Source organism: Agelaius phoeniceus, chromosome 6, assembly GCF_051311805.1.
Source record: "Agelaius phoeniceus isolate bAgePho1 chromosome 6, bAgePho1.hap1, whole genome shotgun sequence".
NCBI classification, from domain to species: Eukaryota; Metazoa; Chordata; class Aves; order Passeriformes; family Icteridae; genus Agelaius; species Agelaius phoeniceus.
The window spans coordinates 23,156,738-23,179,755 of NC_135270.1; the positions used below are offsets into that span (position 1 = coordinate 23,156,738).

The 23,018-nt window shown below is 46.4% G+C and overlaps 1 long non-coding RNA gene across 1 annotated transcript; it reads left to right on the top strand.

Moving 5' to 3' along the window:
* Positions 1-11,961: 11,961 nt before the first annotated feature.
* On the top strand, positions 11,962-14,387 carry LOC143694219 (uncharacterized). The gene is made up of 3 exons (XR_013182571.1): positions 11,962-12,335; positions 13,548-13,720; positions 14,352-14,387. It is a non-coding gene; the product is annotated as an uncharacterized LOC143694219 (long non-coding RNA).
* Positions 14,388-23,018: the final 8,631 nt, after the last annotated feature.

The window sequence follows — 23,018 nt, forward strand, 5'->3', positions numbered from 1 at the left end:
ACAAGAGTCTTTACAGGCAGAGGCGTCTGTCTCCATAGCATCTGTATATGGCCAGCCTCCAAAACTGAGAGGATACTGCAATGAATGTGCTATTCTGCCAGAAAGACAGCGTGCAAAGGTGGCCAATAAAGCAGTAACAAGAGGTTTCACTTACCTTGACACAGACTGAGTAAATATTACAAAAGGGAATGATAGTGATGCTGGTTTTGTATTAGTCTTTTAAGCAGTGCTTCCTAGAGCAAGAGGTCTGAGCACCCACAAGCTGCAGAGAGCTCTTGATTTTGCTCAGTGGATGCACAGATGCAACGAAGAGGCACTTTGCAGTAGAGATAATCAAGCATTCAATTTTTTTTAGTTCTGCAGGGTGAAACTTCCTTCCCCCATCCTCTATATTAAACTTTTAGCTTCAAGGATGAAAATTAAAAGAACCCAAAAGAGTAAAAAAAGCTTGAGGATATCTAGGTTCTGGATATTAGGAGTCCATGATAAATGGATAAACTACCAGAAAGCCTTTTCAAAAAGAATAAAAATAGCTAGCATAGTTAAATAGTAGATGAAAGAATATTATTAGAAGTAAAAAGATATCCTACAAAAAGCATAAGTCATGTCCAAAGGGGGAAAACAGAAAGGATCATAGATACTCGGATGTTAAATGTGAAATCATAAGGAGACATGCTTAAAATAAGATTTTGAAAAATCACTTGTAAAAAGGCTAGAATTTTCTGCTATAAACTTTTGCAAACACATTGAAAGAGATATGTTCTATGCTCACTAGAAAGTCTTTGGATCCCTGCCTGAATGGAGACTAAAGTGAGCACTCAAGGAGAATAAGACAGTTTCATAAAATCTAACTCTGTTCCTGGAACACTGTCAATTAGGCATATTTGACTATATATGCAATACAATGTAGTCTAAAAGAGCAATTATGGATGGCAAAAGAAATGCTGGAGTCATTGCAGGTAGTCTGAAGTCAGCTTGCTGCTCAGCAACTATTAAGTGATAGGAATGTTGACAATTACAGGGAAAGTGTGCTGGTTTTGGCTGGGGTAAAGGTAGCTTTCTTCGTGGTGTCTGGTTTGGGGCTGTGTTTTGGATTTGTACAGAGTACAGGGTTGATAATGCAGAGATATTTTTGTTATTGCTGAGCAGGGCTCACACAGCCCAAGGCCTTTTCTGCTTTCCATGCTGCCACGGTGGCGAGGGAACTGGGGGTGAATGGGAGGTTGGGAGGAGACACAGGACAGGTGACCCCAACTGACCAAAGGGATATTCCAGACCATGTAGCTGAGTATATAAAGGGGGGAAGAAGGAGGAAGAGGGGGATGTTTGGAGTTGATGGTGTTTGTCTTCCCATATAACAATTACATGTGAGGGGGCCCCACTCTCCTGGAGATGGCTGAACACCTGCAAGTCCACAGTGAATTAGTGAATTCACAGTGAATTAATGAATTGTCCACAGGAAACAGTGAATGAAGTCCTTGCTTTGCTTGTGTGTGTGGCTTTTACTCTCCCTATTAAACTGTCTTTATCTCAACTCATGAGTTTTCCAGCTTTTACCCTTTCAATTCTCCCCCCAAAACTGCTAGTGGGGAGTGAGTGAGTGGCTGTGTGGGGCTTGGTAGCTTTTTGGGGTTAAACCATGACAGGAGAAAATCAAGAGCAAAGCAAAAATCCTAATCTGGCAGCCATCTAAAATGACATCGGTGTAGTATTGTGAATATTCTATTTAGGCCTAGTAATTAAAAAAGGAAAAAAATCAAAGAAAGATTTGTATTTCCTGCTGTTGAACAGAAACTTAACAGTAGAACCTTTTTGTTTAGAAAAAAAACCCAAAACAAACATGAAGAAAGGAGGGAGATGCAGGAATAGTTTCTGAAGATCAGTGAGGATCTTCTTAATTATTTCTGACAATACTAAAGCTGGAGCAATGTATAAGTTATTGGACAGCAGGTTTAGGACAATCAAAAGGAAATATTTCTTTTGTGCAATGAGTAATGGGACAAACAAAAAAGAAATACTTCTTTTGCACAATGAGTAACAGAATGCCAAAATTCACTGTCAAAGATGCCAGAAGGACCAGCCCACTCAAAATGCAGTTAGGCAGATTCCTAGGAGGCAGGTTTATGCAGAGCTAGCAGTGATCATATGGGCATGGGGGACAGAGGCTCTCCAAAGCCCTGGTGTCCAAAAGCCAGGTGGGCGCTCCTGAATGATGTCCCAGTGCTTCCCTGCAGCCTCTGCACATGGCCACAATTCCAGCTGGGATGAGGGACTTTTATCCAAATGGCAGCAGCCTCTGGACACCCCTGAGCTGCTGCCCAGCTGTGCTGGCTGCCTGCACTTCTCCAGGGGAAGTCCATCTGCCTGGCCCATCCTGTGTGGCACCCACAGCTGTCTGTCTGTCTGTCTGGGCACAGCAAGGGCAGGTCAGGGGTGCCGATCACCTACCAATGCTCCCCCAGTGGCAGTGGAAAACTCTTGGCTGAGGCTTTTTCATGGCTATGGTGAAGCAGCAGCTCCTTGCCCACACAGGAATCCAGCAGGAATCCAGCAGGGAGCTGCTGCTGGCATGATCCCTCCAAGAGCATCATAGGTGTCTGCCATGGAGGAAGTGTTCAAGGCTGTGGTGTTTGCTGCACAAATGCTGAGTTACACCCAAAACTGAGGGAAAGTTTTGTTAGGAGCCAAGACTCCCCCAGGGCTGGTTGCACTGAGCCCCATCTGGCAGGGCACCACCACAGGTGGGCTGAAGGGAGAGGCTGCTTGTCCCTGTCCCTGTCCCTGTCCCTGTGCTGCTCCTCTCTGCCCCCGTGGCAATGCCATGCCCAGCGCGTGCATTTGTGTGTGTTTGTGCTGACAGGTTTGTCTGTTTTCAAGTGCCTGGAAATTCAGATTTATGAGAGGAAAGCTAAGATGTATGTTCTTGTTCTGCCATGTCTGTGTCCCTATGGACATGAGCTTTATCTCCTATCCTGTGTTTAATTCCTGCATAGGCACTTGGAGACCAATCTTCAAGTGCGCATCAGCACCACCTCCAGAACACAGCTAAATAAAGCAGAGTTTGAGTGCTAGCATATGGTTCTTTTCCAAATGCCGTGTTGGTCCTGCTAGAGAAAATGGTTATTTTCATAAGCTGCAGGGTTAACATTTCAGAGGCAAGACTAAAAGCATTAAGTAGATGTCCAAATAAAATAATTGGGCCAAATTTTGCAATGACTAAGTAACTCCACTCAATAAATCGAGTGATACTGAGAGAGGAATAAATCATCTCAGAATTTGGCTCAGGGTTTGCTGCTGGAGGCCAGACAATAATAACAGGTAGACTGGGATTGTACATGAAAACCCAGGATTATGCTTTTCCCTGCTGTTGCCAAATGTGCAGTGCCTATTTTTGTCAAGTACTCTCTTAGCTCATGTACCATGGGCTGAAAGCCCTTATCGCTGTGTGATGCCCCTGCTTCCTGCACAAACAAACTCATACATGTGTGAAGGTCTTGGCTGATCTCTGGAGCTTGGCTTGACGTATTTCCTGCTTCTTATCTGCTAGGCTTGACCAGGCCAGTGAAAATCTGGAGAGGGTCCCTGTGTTGCTGAACCTATTGGACCCTTTTGCTCAGAGCTCTCCAAGTTCCTTCCTTGCTCAGCTTCCCCAGGAGACCTGTGCCTGTGGTTTCCTTGCATTTTGGAATTGATTTACAGTTCCAGAGGGTTAGGGCCATCTGAGTGGGAGGCAGGCTGAAGAGGAAGGCTGCTGCTGTTTGCAGTTGTCTCTGGTGAACCACGGGCAGGAGCAGAATTCCCTGTGGAAACCGCTGGAGCTGGGAGGTCTTGTTGGCTTCCTGCAGGAGCTGTTTGCACTTCTTTGCCAGGGCCTTTAGACTTTTTTTTTTTTAAATACTGTTCAGATTTTAAACACACCAGATGCTGTTAAAGCAAGGAAGTGTCCATAGCTCCCTTGCCCATCCACAGGCTCTTGGGAGTCCTCTGGATCCTGCCCATCCTTAAGGCTTATAGAAGCATAGAATAGTAGGATATGCTGATTGGGAAGGGACACACCAGGATCATCAAATCCAACTCAGGCTTCTGTGATCTGAAGCCTTCAACATGCTGCCCTGTCCTCTGTGAACCTCTTAAGACAGAGCTGGACCCGAGGTCTGTAGGGAAAGCCCACCAGGCCAGACTGCACCGAGCTCCTCTGGGCTTCACTGGGCTGGCTGCAGACTGGCATCCATGAGCTCCTCCTGGCCTGTCCCAGTTCATTCCCTGCATATTGGCAGGGAAAGGAGGACAAGATTCAGGATCTTTGGGGACTATTTTGTCACACCTTCTGCCGCTGTGTCCCTGTGAAACACCAGTTAGAGGCTGTTAAAGGAGTATATGCTGTCCAGCCCACAGAGAGCTACCTCTTTCAGCTGTGTGTTCCTCAAAATACAGATATGGTTGACACAATTCTTAGCACAGCTTTTCCCAAGTACATTTTGTTTTGTAAAGCTCTGGTTTGTCAATGTTCCTAGCAGAATATAACCTGCCCTGAAGGTGCAGGGCTGAAACTGGAGAGCTGAGCCCCTCGTTCCACAGCCATATGCCCCCTACATTGCACAGTGTTCTGCTCTTTTTTGCCATCATCCCAAAATGAGCAAACTTCACGGAAAGCTGTAACTCTGCTTAGTGTTTGCACTGCCTGCCTGCTTCTCCCCTGTCTTCCCTGTGCTCTCAGCTCTGATTTACAGCCCAGAGACTGCTTGTCTCTGTACCCCAGCAGATTCACTTTTTCCATTTTGCTGTGTCTCTCTCAAGTGGGACAGCACACCAGGCTCAGCCTCCTTCTCAGCAGCTTGTAAGTACATCACAGTTCTCCAACCAGGGGTTATTTTTACCACCTCCCTCTGCTTGCTGGTGGCACTGATCTGGAAGCAGCTTTCACAGCAGTGTCCTGGCCAACAGATGCTTTGGCCAACAGCTTCCATCTAATGAGATAGGAGCATCACATAGGCAGGGTCAGGGATGCCTGTGCCCTGGAGAGGGATGAGGCATCTCCCCTCATCCCCAGCCTCATTTCACAGTTCCCATGATGCAGCCTCAGCCAGAATCAGGCCTTCCTCGTGCTTCACCTTGTGTGTGCCTGAAAAAACCTCTATGTCACACTTGATGCATTATGGAGATCTCTCATCCTATCTCTGGTTACCACAGCACACAGAATTAAATAAAAATATTAATAAGTAAATATTTCCTCTGAAAATGTTGTGGAGTTTATTTCTTTTTCTTTGGCCAGGAGATTGCTGGCCATAGAAAAAGAAATATATTTTTTCTGCTGTCTTGATTTTTTTTACCTAGCTTAAATGCCTGATTTTGATTAATACTGGAAAAATCTAATTGTGCCTGTACTGCAGCAGTGTCCCCTGGGAGGCACAGCTCTGTGGCCTGACACTGCCCTTCTCTTGGCTGCAGTGGATGAGGGCATCCCATCCCATTCCCCACCCTGGGGCAGTGCAAGCCTCCTGAGGCAGTGCTGCCAAGAAGGTTGCTGGCACACCTGGGAAAAAGGGCAGCTGGAGATGCCCAAGTGACAGATAAAGTCAAATTCTCAAAATGTTCTGCTTTTGTTTGTTTCACCTGAGAGACAGCAATTTTCAGGGGGGAATTGCTCTTGCCTCTAACTCTTCAAGCCACTGCTGATTTCAGGTCTGGCAAGGAGAGCCTGGTGTGAAGGCAGAGGGCTGGAAGGAGACGCTGCTGCCGCACATCAGCAGGGACAGTGGACTGAGGTAACCTTTGCAATTACTCCTGTAAAACTCTTCCAGTGTCTCTGTCAGAACCTTCAGACTTTAAAAAAAAACATTGTTGAGGCTTTTTATTTAATGCTGCTGTACCAGGAAAGCTTTAGGGCTCCCTTGTGTAGCAAAAGGCAGGAGGAGCTGATGTGTTGCGGGAGGCTGTGTGAACATGGGAGAAGCTGCAGCACAGACAGACAGACACTCCTCTGTCCTGGGGGTGTGTGCTGCTGACCCATGAACCATGGGGACACAGCTCTGGGTAAAGTCTTCCCATGCACACACCTACACCCAGCATGCCTCAGCCCTGCCTGCCTTTGTGGATGCTTTAACCTGATGAAAGCTCAGGAAGAGCTCTGATCCCCTTGTGTTGCTTTTCCAGCATGATTAATACAGTGCCAGCCCCAGCTGCTCTTACTGCTCCTTGGAGATCCTTCAGCCACCTGCAAACACACCTAAACACCCACACAAGCCCACACCTTGGAAAACATGGGTTACAACCTACCACAAGGCCCTCTTGTTTTAGCCACCGTTTACAGGTACTGGAACACAAACCCAGCACATCCTATGTAGTCCTGCTTGAGTGCACAAACACAAACCCACAGCTTTGTTTACCCTGGTGTTACATGTGTATGCTGAATGCAAAATGTGTCCTCATGGCATAGGGTTTGTCTTCCAAAGAGAACAAAGGGTATCCTAAGGTGGCTTTTGTGTGCAGCAGAAGATGAGCAGCACAAGCAGCTCCCTGAGAGAAGCAGCCTCCAGCCCAGTTTTGCTGCTGGAGTGGATTCCTCTGGCCCCTGCCAAAGCCAGAGCTGCCAGCTGAAGACAAAGGCTCCTTACAGTCTGGGGCTGCTGTGGCCAGACTGAGCTGCAGGGAAAACTGTTGTGTCAATGCTTAGCTGAGCCATAGGCACAGCTCTGTGTGCCATCCAGAAATGTGTGCCCTTAGTGCATGCCCTGTGCACACATTTCCATGTGCTACCACATGGAAATCCAGAAGATCAGAGGTGCCCTATGCAGCACACAGAAACGAATTCCAACACCCATTGCACACCTGAGTGCCAGCATGGCAATGAAAACCCATCCATGTGGAGGAACCTGAAGCCTCTGGCACTGTCCACGGCACGGGAGTGGCCATGGCTCTTAGGGATGGCCAGTGGATAGACCTCAAACTGAAATGCCATGGGGATTTTAGAGGTGGGATAGCCTCTGGTTCCTGGCATCTGAATACTCTGTATGTATCCTCTTGTTAGGAACAAGGACATTAGGAAGAAATTTTTCACGGAAGGGGTGGCTGGGCATTGGAATGGGATGTTCAGGGATGTGGTGGAGTCATTGTACCTGGAGGTGTTTAAGGAAAGACTGGATGTGGCACTTAGTGCCATGATTTAGTTGACAAGGTGGTGTTAGGTCGTGGGTTGCATTTGATGATCTCAAAGGTCTTTTCCAACCTAGCTGGTTCTATGATTCTGTAATTAGCACTGGACATCAGCTGGCTAGTGGTGAAGGGATAACCAGAGGGGAAGGGGGTTGCTGTTAATGGTGGTGGCACAAGGATGCACTTCTGGCAAGACAAAATCAGCCTTTGGCTTACTGAGAAGGGATTTATTTCTTGGTCCTTGAAACTGAAAACCATAAAAAGAGCACAAATAGCCCTCCCATTATAACTGCTTGCTCTTGGACCATGATCATTGTGTTTTAGCAGCAGTCTCACAAGGACTTAATCTAAGGCTTTGATTTCATACCTCTTTGGGCTGGAGGAGAAATTTCTGGAGTCTTCTCTTGCCCTGGGAGTTTGAAGTGGCCATGAGTAAACTGAGGGGTTCAGGGGGGTTTTGCTAAGGCACAGAGTGGGCTGGGCTCCTGCCAGCTCAGCTCCATCATGGTAGATCTCTGTCAGCCCATTGAGGCTGAGGGAGGAAGTTAGGGCTCCTCTTGTCTTGCACAGCTGCTGCCACAGCGTGTGCATCTGAGCCAAGGTTTCACCCCAGGTTTCTCATACTTCATGTACATGCTGAAGCAGAGACACAACTAGCAAGACCAGAACAAGACTGAGTGTGCAGGAGGCTGTTAATAGGAGCAAATTTCCTTGGAGGAAAATTGAAGGCATAAGTAGTTCCATTTAAGTCTTTTGAGATGGAAAATAAAGAACAAAAATCTCAAATATATTGCCCTTATCATAATCACTCATGTACCACTCCACTCCTCTCCTGCAAAACAAAATCAGAACAGCATTACCTTATGGTAATTTGGGGTTCTGACCATTGGTGCTCAAATATTCAAGGTTGGAATGGTCAGGTGAGGTAAGTGCTATTTGTTCCAAAAAACTTCAGCATTTTGGGAAGGATTCTTGCTGGAGGCAGTATGAAGGTGTCAGAACTGTCTGTTCCATTCTGTCTTCAGGAAGGCTAATGTGGCAGGAAAATAGTGTAAGACTGGAAGAAAACAGGGGTGAATGCTACAAAGGCTTGGACACTGGGGGTATCTTTGTTGACCCTTGATGCACAGCAATGCTGAATCTGTGAGAAGCTGTGGAAACGGGTATCTGCTCTGTATCCCAGGAAAACCACGGGTGACACTGTGAAAGATGATGTCTGATAGTACCAGGCTGTGGAAGGGCAGGCTGGGCTCTGGGAGGCTTGCTGTGCAGATGGGCAGCATGGTAATACACATCCAAAAGTGTCCTCTGTGATCTGTTTTGCCCTTGGCTACCCCACTGAGCCTGCTTTGAGCCCCACTTCGTGCTCTCCATGCTTTCTGCAGGGCTATAGCTGAGCTCAGGTCAGGTTTCTTTTGCTGTTAGCTGGGACAAGAAGACACCAAATAAAATCCAAGAGATAAATGGTGCCTGTTAATCCTTTCTGTGTGTTCCAGTGAACTGGATTTGTTGTTTAACAACCAGCAGCTCTCCCTCTGTGCAATGTTCCCTGGAGACAAAATGCTCAGCTCCTTACATATCAAGTTCCAGCAAACGGGGATCCAAAAAGGCTTTTAGAAGAGGGGTTTCTGCTCAGTCGTGGGTTATTGATCAGTGGAAAGAACAAAATGCTCCTCATGCTGTGGGGACCACATATCCTTGTATCTTTAGCAATAAAATCTAATACTGGCTTTTGAAATACAGCCAGGGCATTGCATGGCAGACCTAAGGCTGCTGCTTCTCACTGGGGCCTGGCTTGAGACTTCTGCTTCTAACAAGGGGTCAGCAGAGAGGATTTTGTGATGAGGTGAGGAATGGGCTTAGCATTTTATTTGTGATTCTTCCAAAGTCTCTGCATGAGTGGGAAGCACAGCTCCTACTCCTTAGCTGCCTGTTTCTTTTCCCAAGAGCCTGGCCATGGCCTTGTAGGCACTTTATGCACATCAGCATCTGGTCTGCAGGGCACGAACCAGGGGAAGCAGGCTGGGGCTGGATGTAGCTCTGCCACAAGTCTGATCCAGCCCTTATCTCCTGGGTAGGAAACAATTCCCAGGAGGTGCTGATATTTCAAAGGGAAGCAATGTGGATTGAAGCATGTTGCACTCTGCAGGGGGGACTGGCTTGCAGCAGAAGGGTTTTTCTCTGGGCTGGTGTGACAGGACATCTGAGCCCAGACAGGATGGACCTATCCATGAAGCAGTGCAACCTTCAGGTAAGAAAGCCATCTGTCTGTGCTGGGGGCCTTGGCTGTATAACCCACAAAGGCAAGCTCCCCTACACCTGACCATGTGGCACCTGAGGCTGCAGCAGTTGTGTGTGCAGATGGGCAGTGGCAGAAGCTTTTACTGTGGCCTTGGGGCTGCCACAGACTTCATAGGGCTACAGCAGTCAAAGAAAGAGAGCCTCTTCCCTGGACTGGCTGGCAGGGTGGTGCTGGAGCCATGATGCAAGTATGAGACCCTCCAGTGTGCTTAGCTCTGAGCAGGTTTGTTATTTAGGGCAGTCTCAGAAAACAGGATCCCAGAACCAGACGACTCCAGGAGCTGTTATTTATTAATTTAATTCATTATTTTTTATTGATCTCTATTAATATTGTTTATGTATTTCTTCTTTAATACATTTCCCTTTTTGTTTTTATTAATGCATTTTCCATTCAGTTATCTGCTTTGTGCAGGCATTGGAGTTAGTCATGTCAATACCAGATATTGAATCTGTTGTCCTGCCAGATCTCAGAGGACAAAGCTAAGGCTGAACATCCACCCCAAAGGCAGCACCTTCCAGTCCTGAAGGACTAAATCCAAATGGGACCCACTGTGTCTTTGGGATTCTGTACCTAACATTTCAGTGTCACAATCATTCTACCTTAAACCCACATGCTCAGCTAATCACGATAATGAAGTTTCTGGTTTTCTGCACAACACGCTCTCTGAAGTCCCAGACTGGCCTGACCCCATAACTCAGACCAGGTCTCCTGGAATAGGCCTCAGGTAAAGGTCAACAAACATTGGCATTTTTGTGTTACTTTGTCCTGCAGCCAGCAGACAGAGCACTAACCTTTGGTGGGACAGAGATGAAGACTTGTGTCCTGACCTTACTCTGCCTGATTTGGCGCTGGGATTAAACCTGATTCCACCACATCCTGGAGGGAAGTGTAGGCAGAGGAGACAGTGGAACCCCTGTCCAGCTTTGTGTCTGGTTTTGTCACCCTAGGGAAGGTCTCAAGCTCCATGGCCCTGAGGAGAGAGACATGCTGCCATGACCTAGAAGCTGCCACCAAAGCCCTTGTCTTGGCCCCTCCTGCTATCTAGCTGACTTCCAGCTTCCTCTGCTGCTGCTGCCTTAACAATCTCCCTGTCTTGTACAGTGAGCCCTGGGAACCTGATTCTTGACTGAACTTGCCAAGGGGTGAGCAGACACCGAGGAGCTTGGCATTGCCAGGCAACTTGTGAGCTATTTATGGGCCATTGGCAGCCCTGATTGCTACAGCCATGTGGGAAGCTGCTGGTGGTGAGGCAGCACAGTGCACAGCTAGTTGAGCCTTTCATGGCTGCTCAAAGAATCACAGAGGAGGAAGATGATTGCAAAACTAGCTCCTGATTCTGAAGCTCACAGACATCTCAGGAAGTGCTTACAAAACCAGGGCTGGTCTCAGGCAACAAGGTCCACATCTTATGGGCAATGTGGTATTGAGGAAGGGTACAGGGCTTTGTATTGCTCTTTGATATTTATAGTCCTGTTGGATTTTAAAAGCAATTCTTCTGGTGTGTTTAATACCATGGGCACAAGGAGGACTCAACAGGCCCAAGGCAAGAGAGAGGATTACTCTTTCCATAGAGGCTCAGCAGAGCAATGTCCTGATGTAACAGGATCAGACACCTGCTTCCCTTCTGCATAGAGGACTCAGGCAATCAGCCCCATTTGCCCCTGCCTGCTCAGCCATGGCTTCAGGCTGTGAAAAATAGGAATTTTGTGCAGAAAAATTTTGAGACTAAACTAAGTATTAATTTTGGTTTTTTTTTTCCTTGTTTTCAACTACAGTTCAAGAGACTCAAACAATTTCTAAAGGAGGACCAAAAGTGTGGTGTTTTTTTCTGGGCAGAAATTGAGAATTTTGTGCAAAGAAAAAGACTGGGATTTAAAGATAGTAATGAACCTGTCTTATCCTGAGCTATCAGGATAAAAGCCCAAGGCACACGGGTCTGGATGAAGTGCCAGACTGGAGTGTGAGTGTTTGGGTGCAGTGGGGTGAAAGGAAAGGGTTTGTTCTTCTGCAGCCTGGATGGTAGCCACAAACCAGAAGTTTTGCACTTGAAGTTTGCACCCCTGTTGCAAGCTCTACACCTTCCACATTACAGCACTGTGCCTTCCTTCTCACTCTGCAGCTTCTCCCAAGGTGCCTGCGAGGAGGCCACACAAATCCTGTGCAGGAGGGTGCTGCAGAACCTTCCAGGTGCAGTCCTGAGCTGGTGGTGCTCCCCTTTGTTGTGGATTTGTCCCATCCCATGTCCTGGAGAAGAAGGTATTGTCAGGGCTGTTTCACACCAGGCTCATGGCAGCCAGGCTTGCTGCCCCTCTGCCCCTGGGAGACACTGCTTTGGAGCCACCCAGGAGCTGCACCCAACAGTTTTGCTCTTTCAGCAGAACTGGGGGGTGCATTGCAGGGATGTCTTTGCCCCTACACTGACTGACTGCCAGCAGGAGCACATATAGATCTTGCTATATATATACAAGCAGGGTCAGAGCTCTATTTTTAGCCCAGCTCAAAATATATCCCTTGCAGTGCATTTCTTGCTACCAATTTCTAGTGCTGTCTTCTGGCCACAAAAGGCCCTGTGAGGTCAATGAAGTCTGTCAGCCCTGGGATCAAAGTGGGGGAACAGGGTAGAAAACTTTGCTATGGGGCATTCCCCAGTACTGTGCCCTGCTGTGAGCAAAAGGTGAGGTGGACACTTGTACTAAAACATCTCTTTAACATTTCAGGTGAAAATGTCTCCAGGACAATTTTTAGCATTCAGAGTCGACCACTCTGTAAAATGAAAGCCAAGCAGCTCAGCTGTTCCAGAGCCAGCTGTGGTCATGGGGGGAGTATGGAGAAGAATTGGATACTGCAGGACACTTATCCTAAGTCTCTTCTGCTGTACCAGGTACACACAGTTCTGTCCTCTCTAGGGCTGAGCTTTGCTTTCTCGTGTAGCTGATAGGATGACGGAGTGCATCCCATTTATCTTGTGCCAGCACACAATACCATTGGTGCTGCAGTGAGGTGGCTCCTGTCTTGCTTCAAACATTTCCTGGAGCCAGCATGGCATAATGAATGAAATGCTGCTTCTGGCCTGCAGACCAGGGCAAATTTTGGAGATTCTGCATTGGCTTTCCATCTTCCTAAAGCAGACACCTTTGGAGGTGTTTGCAGTACAGCTGATGCCACTGCTGCTATTTAACCTGGCTGCATGGGGACAGGACGTGGCTAACCTAAGGCTGAAGAGGCAATATTTTCATAAAGGGAAACCTGGAGCATGCTTGGCTGCAGGTATGGGAAAGAGGTGGAGGTGACATGTGAGAGGGCAAAGGGAGCAAAGGCTGGGGGCAGTGATTCCTCTTGCAGTGACAGCCCTTGCCCCTGGCTGCACACCCAGCCTGCTCTGGGAAGGTGCAGAGTGTCCTGTGGCCATCTCTCCTGCTTCTGTTGTGTGCTCAGGTCCCTGTGACAAAGACACCCTAAGGGACAGTTTACTTTGAAGGGCTCTGGGTCCTGAGGAGCTCCCACTCTCCCTGGCTTTGCCATGCCACTGCAGGTCCCAGTGCAGCTGCTGAGCTGGGGCAGCTGAGTGTACGTGCTGCAGCCCAGGATGAGCAGATCAACTTACTGCCTTTCATCACGGGCTGAGCTGAATTTCATTTGCCTTGCAATAGTCCTGGCTCGTCCTGTGTGCATGGCTGGTTACTCATGGTAACTCATGTCACCCTAACCCAGCTCTGAGTCCCAGCTCTGGCAATTTGAATGTAAATCTTTTGCTAGTGAAGGATTTTTTCTCACTGTCTTGGCTCCTGGAAGCCTCTGGTCTGGCAAATATCTCTCCTTTTGCTTCTATAACACTTTCCACACTTCCTGTTATGGAAAGAAAGAGCATTAAAATGGGATTCCAGTATTCTTGGTAGGCTGGGAAGACAGAGAGGAAATGCATCAACTATTAAAAAAGTAATAATGACTTTCCAGCAGTTTCATAACAGAGGGAGACAAAGAGGTTTAGAAACAACCTGTTCTGTTTATTCCTTTTATGAACCATGGGTCTTTGTAAATTTATTTCTGTTAACTAAAAGACAACAGAAAACTAATGGCATTTTGTCTTTCTTAGTCTTTATACAGGAGTTAATGTGGGATTTCTAAGCAGGAAGACTGGAAGAATCCCAGTAGATCAGTCAGTGGAACAGAGTGTTGTGAACTTCAGTGCAAAGACCCACAAGCTGCAAATCTATAGCAAAAGGAAGACTGCAAAGAATCATGTCAGCAAATAAGTGGAGGAGGAAGGTAAGGACTGTGAAGATGTGTGAAACAGACAGCCAAGTTCTTACTAGCTCCTTACAGTTACCCATGATGCTTTTAAGGGAAAATACATTAATTTATGATTTGTTACATGCACAGGATTGATTTTCTAATTTCTTATTTGTAAATAACTAATAATTTCATTTCTCAATGTGCACCTGTCTTCTCACAGCATCAGCTCATATTCTCCTCCTAGTTCGACCATTGAATTGTATATGGCTATTTGATGATTAAAAATGTAATGGGAAATTGGCATTTTCCTTCTCTTAACCCTTAAAACTTCTCCCTTCAAACTTCTCCACTTCTCTCACTTCCAGATAGCTGTGAAGGGAATATTTGGATATCCACAAGACTAAGGGCGGGATTAGGCAGGCAAAAAAGATGGTCAGTGCCTAATTCCTGATATATCACCATTTTGTGGTAAATGGAAAATTCATGCTGTCTGGTGGATGCAGTGGCCAAAGCTCAGTTTCCCTGGGTCCATGCCATGGGGAGAGGAATGGACGAAGAAGCAGGGGAGACCAGAATTTGAATTTTGGCCATGGCCTGTTTGCTGCTCCCATTGACACTGTCCCAAGTGCTAATTATAATTTCCTTATTCTTTATATTTGGCCAGGGCAAATGACAAAATGGGGTGAAAGGCAAAAATAAACAGACCTCAGAACAGCCATCTCCACATCTTCCTGCTAATGGCATCTCTGAAGAAGACTGCTTGTTCCACTTCAGACAAGCTTTCAGGTTATTTTAATCTATTTTTAGTTGCAAATAGCATTTATCAGAATAAGTGTGGGCTGGTTGCCAGCTCCTTCAGATCTTTGACAGCCTGGAGGGGCAAGTCTCTGAAAAATAGACTGAGTGTGCTTCTGCTGCATGTTCCCCTGCCCAAGGGATTTTGGGAACATAATAAGGAAACATTCATCTGATAGAGCAGAGCTCAGGAACCAGTGCTTTACTAAACCAGCCATTCCTCTGTCATCAACACTTGTTCCCAGGAATCAGAGCTCTTGTTCCTGTCATCAGTGGGGTTGCTTCAGATTCAATTTAGCAATCATTAGGAGGCAAAGAAACAAGGTTGGCAAAAAGGTTAGAGAGTCACTCATTTCTGAGTCACTGCTTAGAACATGACCCTAGCTAATTGTGTTCAAAAATCCTTGCTGACAGTCATCTCATGGCCACTCCATGGTCTCCGGTGAGTTCACCATCTTTGCCAAGTTCATAAACTGTTCAAAGTTATATTTTAGAAAATGCCATATTGAATATTAATTGGCATTCCCAGGGAAGGACACCTGGAGCAGGCTGAAGCTTGAATGATTAATTATTTAAAAGATTAAATGCCCCCTTTCCCTGGAGAAATTTTGATGCCAGGCAGTACCTGGGCAGCTTGCCTTGGTGCTCTGTCCTGGACTCTGGGGCTGTCATCTTTCATCAATTCTGAATCAATTATAACGTGTCTTAGGAATAATATGTATGGTGACCTATTGCCTGACTTCCCTGGGAAAGGAGAAAGTTCAACAGAGGGCTGGGGGTAACATGAGAGATCTTGGGATCTGATTGAGGTTGCCATAGGAGAAATTTAGGAAAATATTGCTACATTCATGGTGCATTGCTGTCCTCCAGCATTTGTCAGAGTGGCTTTGAAGACCACTTGATCTGGCCTTGATCTATTTATATCTCTTGTATTCAAAACCAGGCATCTGAAATGCAGATCAGAAGGAGTTCATGAGCAGTACTATGCAGAAAGCCTGTTGAGTCTGTGATACCTGAGACAGTTTTGGATGCATGATCCTGGCCCTGCGTCAGCATAATAATAATAAATTATTTTCTGTGAGGGGGGAATTGTTGCATTTAAGCAAGAATACAATGGTACAGATCCACTTTTCTCTCTCTCCTGACCCGAGACCCAGTTACATGTTTTATGATGTGCAAAATATGTGTTTGTATGTTTTGACTGTCACAATAAACATTTCAGGATGATATGGGAATTTTCACAATATTGCTAGGTTCTTGTTTCTTTATTATTTGAGAGGATAAAGCCCAGGAGCAACAGAACCCATCAGACATGCTAATGTGTAGATACAAACAAGCCTTCAAGGAATATTAGCCAATCTTTGTCTCCCTATTTTATTTCACTGTGAGAGGAAAGACGATTTGGCTGGAGGTGAGCAGGCAGATCATATTTCTAATTATGTCAAGTTTGAAGGCTGACTAGACAGTCCTTGTGGCTACTGTTGACCTCCATCCATGCACTGTCAGGGTCTCATGACCTGTCATTTGTTGCCTGGAAAATGCCAATAAACCTGACATGCCAGTTGTGTGTCATCCTCTCAACACCAGTAGGGCAGTTAAAATTTTCCTATTAAATACCTTTAACTTGATTGTATAAGGGAGCCCTTACCTACTGGCTCATGTCAATTCTGTTTCACTCTCTTTCCACAGATGCATTGGCTGTTGAGCAGGGCAGTCTTTAAACAGTGGAAAGAGTAGGGGATGACTCACTGCTGCAGCAAGCTGAGGATGCTTCTGCTCACTGCCTCCAGACTAATTAATTTATCATGAAAGTGGAGGAGTTTTGCTGAATGTCACCATGCCTGTTTTCCCTGCCTGGGCTTCCCCCATTATTTCTAGGGGGATCTTTAATGGAAAAATTGGGTCTGCCATCTGTAAGTGCACCCGTCTCTCTGATGATGCTGCAGGCCTAAATGGGAAACCCCAGCAGCACGACTCCTGCATGACTCGGGGCCCTGCACCACGACAGCGTGCCCAGGACACGTCAGAGACCACTCTGCTGAGACTGGGGATAGCACCTGAAGTCCCATGGAGAAGGCAGCTGCTCCTGGCTCACTGCCCCACATTCTTGGCTGCTTCCTGCCTTGGTGCCTTACTTGTTGTGCCAGCTGGAGCCTTGGGAGAGCTGCTGCTGATTTAATCGCTCAATAAATTCCCCAGTGCAAATACAGATGAAAGCATCCCCCTCTCAGGGAGGGCTGGTGCCAGCAGTGTCAGACAGCAGTCCAAATAGTTTCATGGAAAGCTGGAAAGGACATTTTATGGTCTTACCAACAGGTTTGAGTCACAGATGTCCTTCCACTCATGCACTCCTGAATTCAGAGCCTGAAGTGCCAACTGCCTTGTCACAGCTATTCCTACTCAGGACAAAGATGGATTAACCCTGATGCAGATTTTTCATGGAAGTCAGCTTTGATATAGGTGTTATGTAGTAAAGCTTGGGCATCCTTGTGACAACTAAAAGTTCTACAATGCTTTCAACTGGGGACTAAACCCACCTTTTTCACCTTGGCTCAGCTGAATTCTCTCCCCTGCATTTTCAGGGATAGGTGCTGCTCCTCACCTAGTGAAGGGGCATTCAGGGGGGCATTGAATTTAAGTAGAGGGTTTAGCATTTAGAATTAAAAGAAAGTTTACATCTCTGAGCATCTAAACTACATAGCTGATGAAATAAAACTGAGTACTTGTGGGGAAATCTTTATAGGCCAAATGAGAAGGGATGAGCTCTGACAGTTCATACTTGACTACACCATCTGCAGAAGGTCACAGGCTCCGTTTTGTGTTGAGGAAATGCTGAGGGTAGACTGTAAGAAGGAAAGAGGAAGCAAGCAGGGGCTTAAGGAATAAAAGGAGAGGAAACCAGAAATGACACTTGAAGGCTGGTGACTGGTGGAGAGTGTCAACTCCTTACACTCACAGTGTTGCAGAAACAAAGGGGAGATTTTACCTGAGCAACGAGGGGAGCAAGGTCTGTGTATCTGGGGGTTGTATTTGTTTAGGTTTTTTTTGAAAATGAACCTAATGTTTGGTTTTGTCTTTGGATAATTATATAAACACAGGGGTAGAACTTTTCATAAAAGGCTCTCATTGCAGTCTGGTAAGCAAAGATTCCTCCTCATTTCCCAGAGTTCCCTTAAAGTCAGCTCCCAGGGCAGAGGCAGTACACAGTGTGCGCGTATTCTGGGGGTGGCAATACAGAAATGAGTAAGCAAAGGGCTGCCTCTTGCTTGGAGTTCAGAGCACTTGGACATGCTGTCCTGGTGGCAGGCACACACCAGAGACAGGGGGCAAAGTTTGCTCTTTTCCCGACAGGCCAGAGCTGTCTTTAGCATCTGAGTTCCCACCCTGTTCTCCACCACCCTCTTGTAAAGGGCACTTGGACAGAACATTCTTTTGGATGGGCTTCCAGAGACCTTTTAAGGCTGTGGGGTTTTTCCTTTGTAGCTGCAATTTACTGGTAAAACTTGTCTGAATTATGCAGGCTTTTTACGGTGAAATGGGCTCAAGAACCTCTATTTTTAGTCCAGCTCTAAACAAGTGAACAAGTGCAAGAATTACTGCCTGCTAGTCTTGTGTTCCTCTGTGGCCCTTTCCCTCACCAGGGCTGTCAGCTTTCTGTGCCAGGTAGCTGTAAGGTGGCAGGAACAGTCAGAGAAACTGGACTATTTAGTCTGAAAGAAATCTGCTTTGCCAGGACCACAGAAAGCCCATCAATCCTCTTGATTTGTCACAACAAGCTGATGTGACATTAACTAGCAAGTCCAGGTTGCTCTCCAAACCCGAAAAGTGTTCTGGCTTTTGGAAGATTGTTGATCGGGAAGGAGCATGAGGTAACTGTAGGGATGCAGTTCTGGAGCAGTGAGCGTGCATGTGCACTGCTGGGATGCAGCTCTGGAGCAGTGAGCGTGCATGTGCACTGTAGGGATGCAGTTCTGGAGCAGTGAGCGTGCATGTGCAGTGTTGGGATGCAGCTCTGGAGCAGTGAGCGTGCATGTGCAGTGTTGGGATGCAGCTCTGGAGCAGTGAGCGTGCATGTGCAGTGTTGGGATGCAGCTCTGGAGCAGTGAGCGTGCATGTGCAGTGTTGGGATGCAGCTCTGGAGCAGTGAGCGTGCATGTGCACTGCTGGGATGCAGTTCTGGAGCAGTGAGCGTGCATGTGCAGTGTAGGGAGGCAGTTCTGGAGCAGTGAGCGTGCATGTGCACTGTTGGGACACCGCGTCTGTGTGTGACGCGTTGCCGATATTCCACACGCACATTCCTTGACAGGAAGCGCTGTACTTGAAAAGCCATTTGCAATCATAACAAGGACTTGGGCTGACCTGCAGAAATGTTAACTGTGGCAGAGTTCCTTACTCCAATATCTGTTTATATAAAGCATGTATGTGCTGTCCCTTTGTTTTATATACAAATTGACACGGAGTCCCAGGAAGTTTATGATCTAGGCTTAGCACTAAAGGATGCTGACTGCGGCATGGATGGGAATGGCTGGAAAGCACTCAGGGCCCACCCTCAGAAGAGACAGTGATTGCCATGAACCCACTCTGCTGATCCCCACCCACATTGTTTCTCATTTGAGCCCAGCTCCAGCAGGTATCAAACAGGCTTGCAGCACACCTGCAGCCAGCTGCCCCAGGAAGAGCCCTGGGGAGCAGGAATGGTGGGCCAGACCCTTCTGAGGCTGCCTCTGCAGCACGCACATGTGTGTCCCATCCCACATCAACCCAACCTGTTGCCTCCTCCTCAAGGCTCAGCTTGAACTAATCCACCAGTAATTCCTTATGTATATCTCCTTGGAGAGGGGATTTTGTAGGCTCTGTAAAAGCCATGAAAGTAGCTCCAGCCTCCTGCTTCCCATCTTGGCACAAGTGTGGTCCTCAGAAGTGCAGGAAATGTGCAGCCACCTTGCAAAGGCTATTCCCTACCTCCTGGACTCCCACTGCTGGCTTTATGGCTGAAGCTGCCCAGGCTGCTGCTGCTCTACCAGGTACACCCCTGTGGCTGAGGGTGGGGTGGTGGTGTGAGAGATGGAAAGCCCCAGGCTGGGGGCCTGACTTTGGCTGGCTGGACTGTGTCCCGGGGTTCCTGTGTGTCACTTGATGTAACTTGAATCCTTATGGGCAAACAGTTTTGCAGACCAAGCAGAGAGGCTCTCAGGGCCTGTGTGGAGGTGGTTTCAAGGGGCTTTCTTACATGGAGTAAGGTGCACATGGAGGGAGGTGACATGCTTCCTGAAAGACTGTGGCCCTCAGCTCTTCTCCCTTGGGTCTAAGTAGTGAAAAACTATGGGGACTTAAGTAGGTAAAACCTGTAACTGGCAGATCATCTTTGCTTTCTGTTGCTAAAAGACCACTGAGAGCTCAGGACAGGCCTGTTCTCCCTCCTGGGGACACCTGTGAAAGTCTTGCCTTGTCTGTCCCAGCTCTCTTCTTGTGCCTCCCTCCACACTTCCCCAGCTCATGAGCAGTCCTGAGGATGTGAAAGGAAAAGGCAGACTTTATTCCAGCCCCCAGAGCACATGCCTTGTGATGCACCTAGGGCTGGAAGAGCAACAGCAGTAGTCATTGGCAGGGTGTAGCTCTCAGGCTGTGGGCCAGCTTGGCATGGCACAGCCTCCTGGGTTGTAAATCCCAGGGGTGAGTTCCATGTGGATAACTGCCTCTCTGCTTCCTGCAGAGCAGCACTGAGGCATCTGTTGCTGCTTTTCTGCTCAAAATCTATTCATCTGCAGACAGAAATGAGAACCAGCTGGTGGTTGTTGGGATTTATTTTAGAAAAAAGAAAAAAAAAAATCTTCTATAAAGCATGATTCTGTTTTGAGTTCCTGTTTCCTTTCCCATCTGCCCAGGAGCTGGGTTGGTAGGTCTCCCACTGTCTGCATGTCCTCGCTCACGGCACGGCTCCTGTGTGCTGGGTCCCAGTGTGGCTCCAGTGCCAAAGGCCAGGGTTACATTTCTCCCCAGACTGTGCACAGGGGAGCTTGTGCAAACTCTGTTTGTTAGTTGGGTATGTTTTCATCTGCTTATGGTTTCCCTCCTCCCAAGTTTCCTGGATTTGAGCAAACCCAGAAATCTCAAAGCAAAACACCACTGAAGCACCATCTGGTTTCACATCAAAACAGCACTTGCCAGGCAATTCCGTGCCAGAGCCTGAGTCTCCCTTGCAGCCTGCAACTGCACATTGTCACTGGCACCAGCACACTGGGGTGGTTTGGTGGTATTCTGCAACCACAATTCCTCTGCAAATATACAAAAACACGAGGCACAAGGCCAGCTTTCAAAAACTGGGGAGAGCAAACTCAACAACATGGAGCAATCTCTGGACTGTATTTTTTACACCTTCCTTTGTTTTCTGTGTTTGATTTTAGGAGAGTACAAAACTCTTTCTTGTTTGTTTAAAGTAATAGGCCAGGTGTTGCTCTAAGTTGCACCAAAATTATTCTACATTTACACTCAGGTTTTGCAGAGAAGGAATACTTCTGTGACCTCTTTTTTGTTTTCTATTGACGTCCTTCCTCTTTCTTCAGTTGTTGGCAGCTACGTGAAGGATTTACTCTCTGGATTTTTAATATTTATTAAAGAAATTGTGGCTTTCAAAAAGATTTCATGTTCTTTTGCAACTTCTAATAGTAATTAAAATCTCTTTCATAACACAGCACAATATGTTCAGATATATTTCAGTGCTTTCAGAGGTCTTTTCTGTTCTTCCTGGGCACTTTTCATATTTTTAAGACCTGAGGGAACTTTATGATTATCTGTTCTGACAATAAATCTCACCCAATAATTTCTGCTCCAACATTTCTTGAGATGCATTGTATCTTTGTAAAAAGGCTGTTTTGTCTTCAGTTCAAGGTTTCAAACTGTGGAAGCTTATCCCATTCCTATGTAAATGGTTCTAATAGGTAATGGCTTTTGTTAAACAGTGCTCCCTACAGTTCCTCTGAATTTGCTTGGCTTCTAAACACTCATCAAATTATATTCCTGGGTTTTTTTTCTCTACCTGATTAGAAAACCTTATTTATTATAATATCTTCTGGTGCTGGTAATTACAAATAATCTTTTGACTTTCTGTTGGGTAAACTTGGGTTGACCTTCTTAAGATTCTTGCTAGAAGTATGTTTTCCAGATGCTGTGTCTTTCTTGAAGCTCTTCCCTGAACTCTTGACCATTTCTGTGTTGTTTTTAGACTGTGAACACTGACATAAAACTACACATTCTCTTTTGATACAGTGGGGTAGTTTCTGCTGCTGTTTCAACAGCAATGTATATTAAGATAATGCCACATCTCTGCTATTGCAGGATTATTTATGCTTTTATGAACAAGAATCACATTTGTTCTAGCAATAGGAACATGTTTTACTATGTACCATGACCCTTGGGTAGAGTCAGATTTTAAACATCCCTTATGGACATGCTATTTTGTGAGGAACTGTCTTCCACTGTATCCATGTAACCCTCACCATCCTTTACTACCATATGATTGATCCAAATTTGGATGCAATAACTACCATAATGTACAGCTTAATTTGTTGTGTTGGACAGGCTTTTAGGTGGGCCTGTACATCTGAGCATGCTCCTTGTCTTTCCAAGCTCACCATTTTTGTATCATAGTTAATGCTACCTGCTTTCCTTGAGCAATACTGTCCAAATTAATATAATTAATAATAATAATTAATAATGCTGTGGGTTGCTGTTTTCATATGGCAATGTCAAGGGAGGCTGTAAAATGACTCCTGGCATTAATGTTCTCAGAGAGTTAGCTACATAAAATAAACTAGTGATGTCACCAAATATGGGGCTGTGTTTTAAAAAGACCGGATCCCATAAAAAGATAAGCACCTTTCCTAGAGAGAAAGTGGAATTTTTGTCTCTACAGATACTAAAATTGAACCAGACAAGTCCCCAAACAACCTCACCACCTAATCACACCTGTTTGTGCAGAAGCTTAGATGAGGTGACTTCCATAAGTTCCTCCCAACTCCAATTTTTCTGTAATTATGTAATTGTGACTAATTAGGTCACTATTTATAATAACTGTCGCTGTTCTCTACAGTCACCTTTCTGCATTTCACCCTGTTCAAAAGACAGGTTAACTGGAATAGGCCCTTCAGATTTAAATATCTTTTGTATCAAATCTACTTAAAGAATGTTCTTATGGATGAAATGGAGAGCACTTCATTATCAGGTAATCCTGCTCATGCCAAATACAAAACAGAGGTGCTTTCCAAAGATGTGTTTCTCTGCAGGCTGACAATGTTGTGGTGGGTGTCCACTGTGAGTGTGTCTTGGGTGCCTGCAGAGATTTGTCAGGGGCCTCTCTCTTGCCTCTGGCCAAACAGAGGCGACCATAGCCTGTGGCTGGGCTCCTGCTGTCCCTGGAGCCAGGCCACCGGGCTCCAGCCTCCAGGAGAGGTCACTCCTGCCTGCCAGAACCTGTCGGCACTGCCTCTGCAGATCCCTACTCTCACCTCTGCAATATGCGAAGCATGGTGGGCAGCAA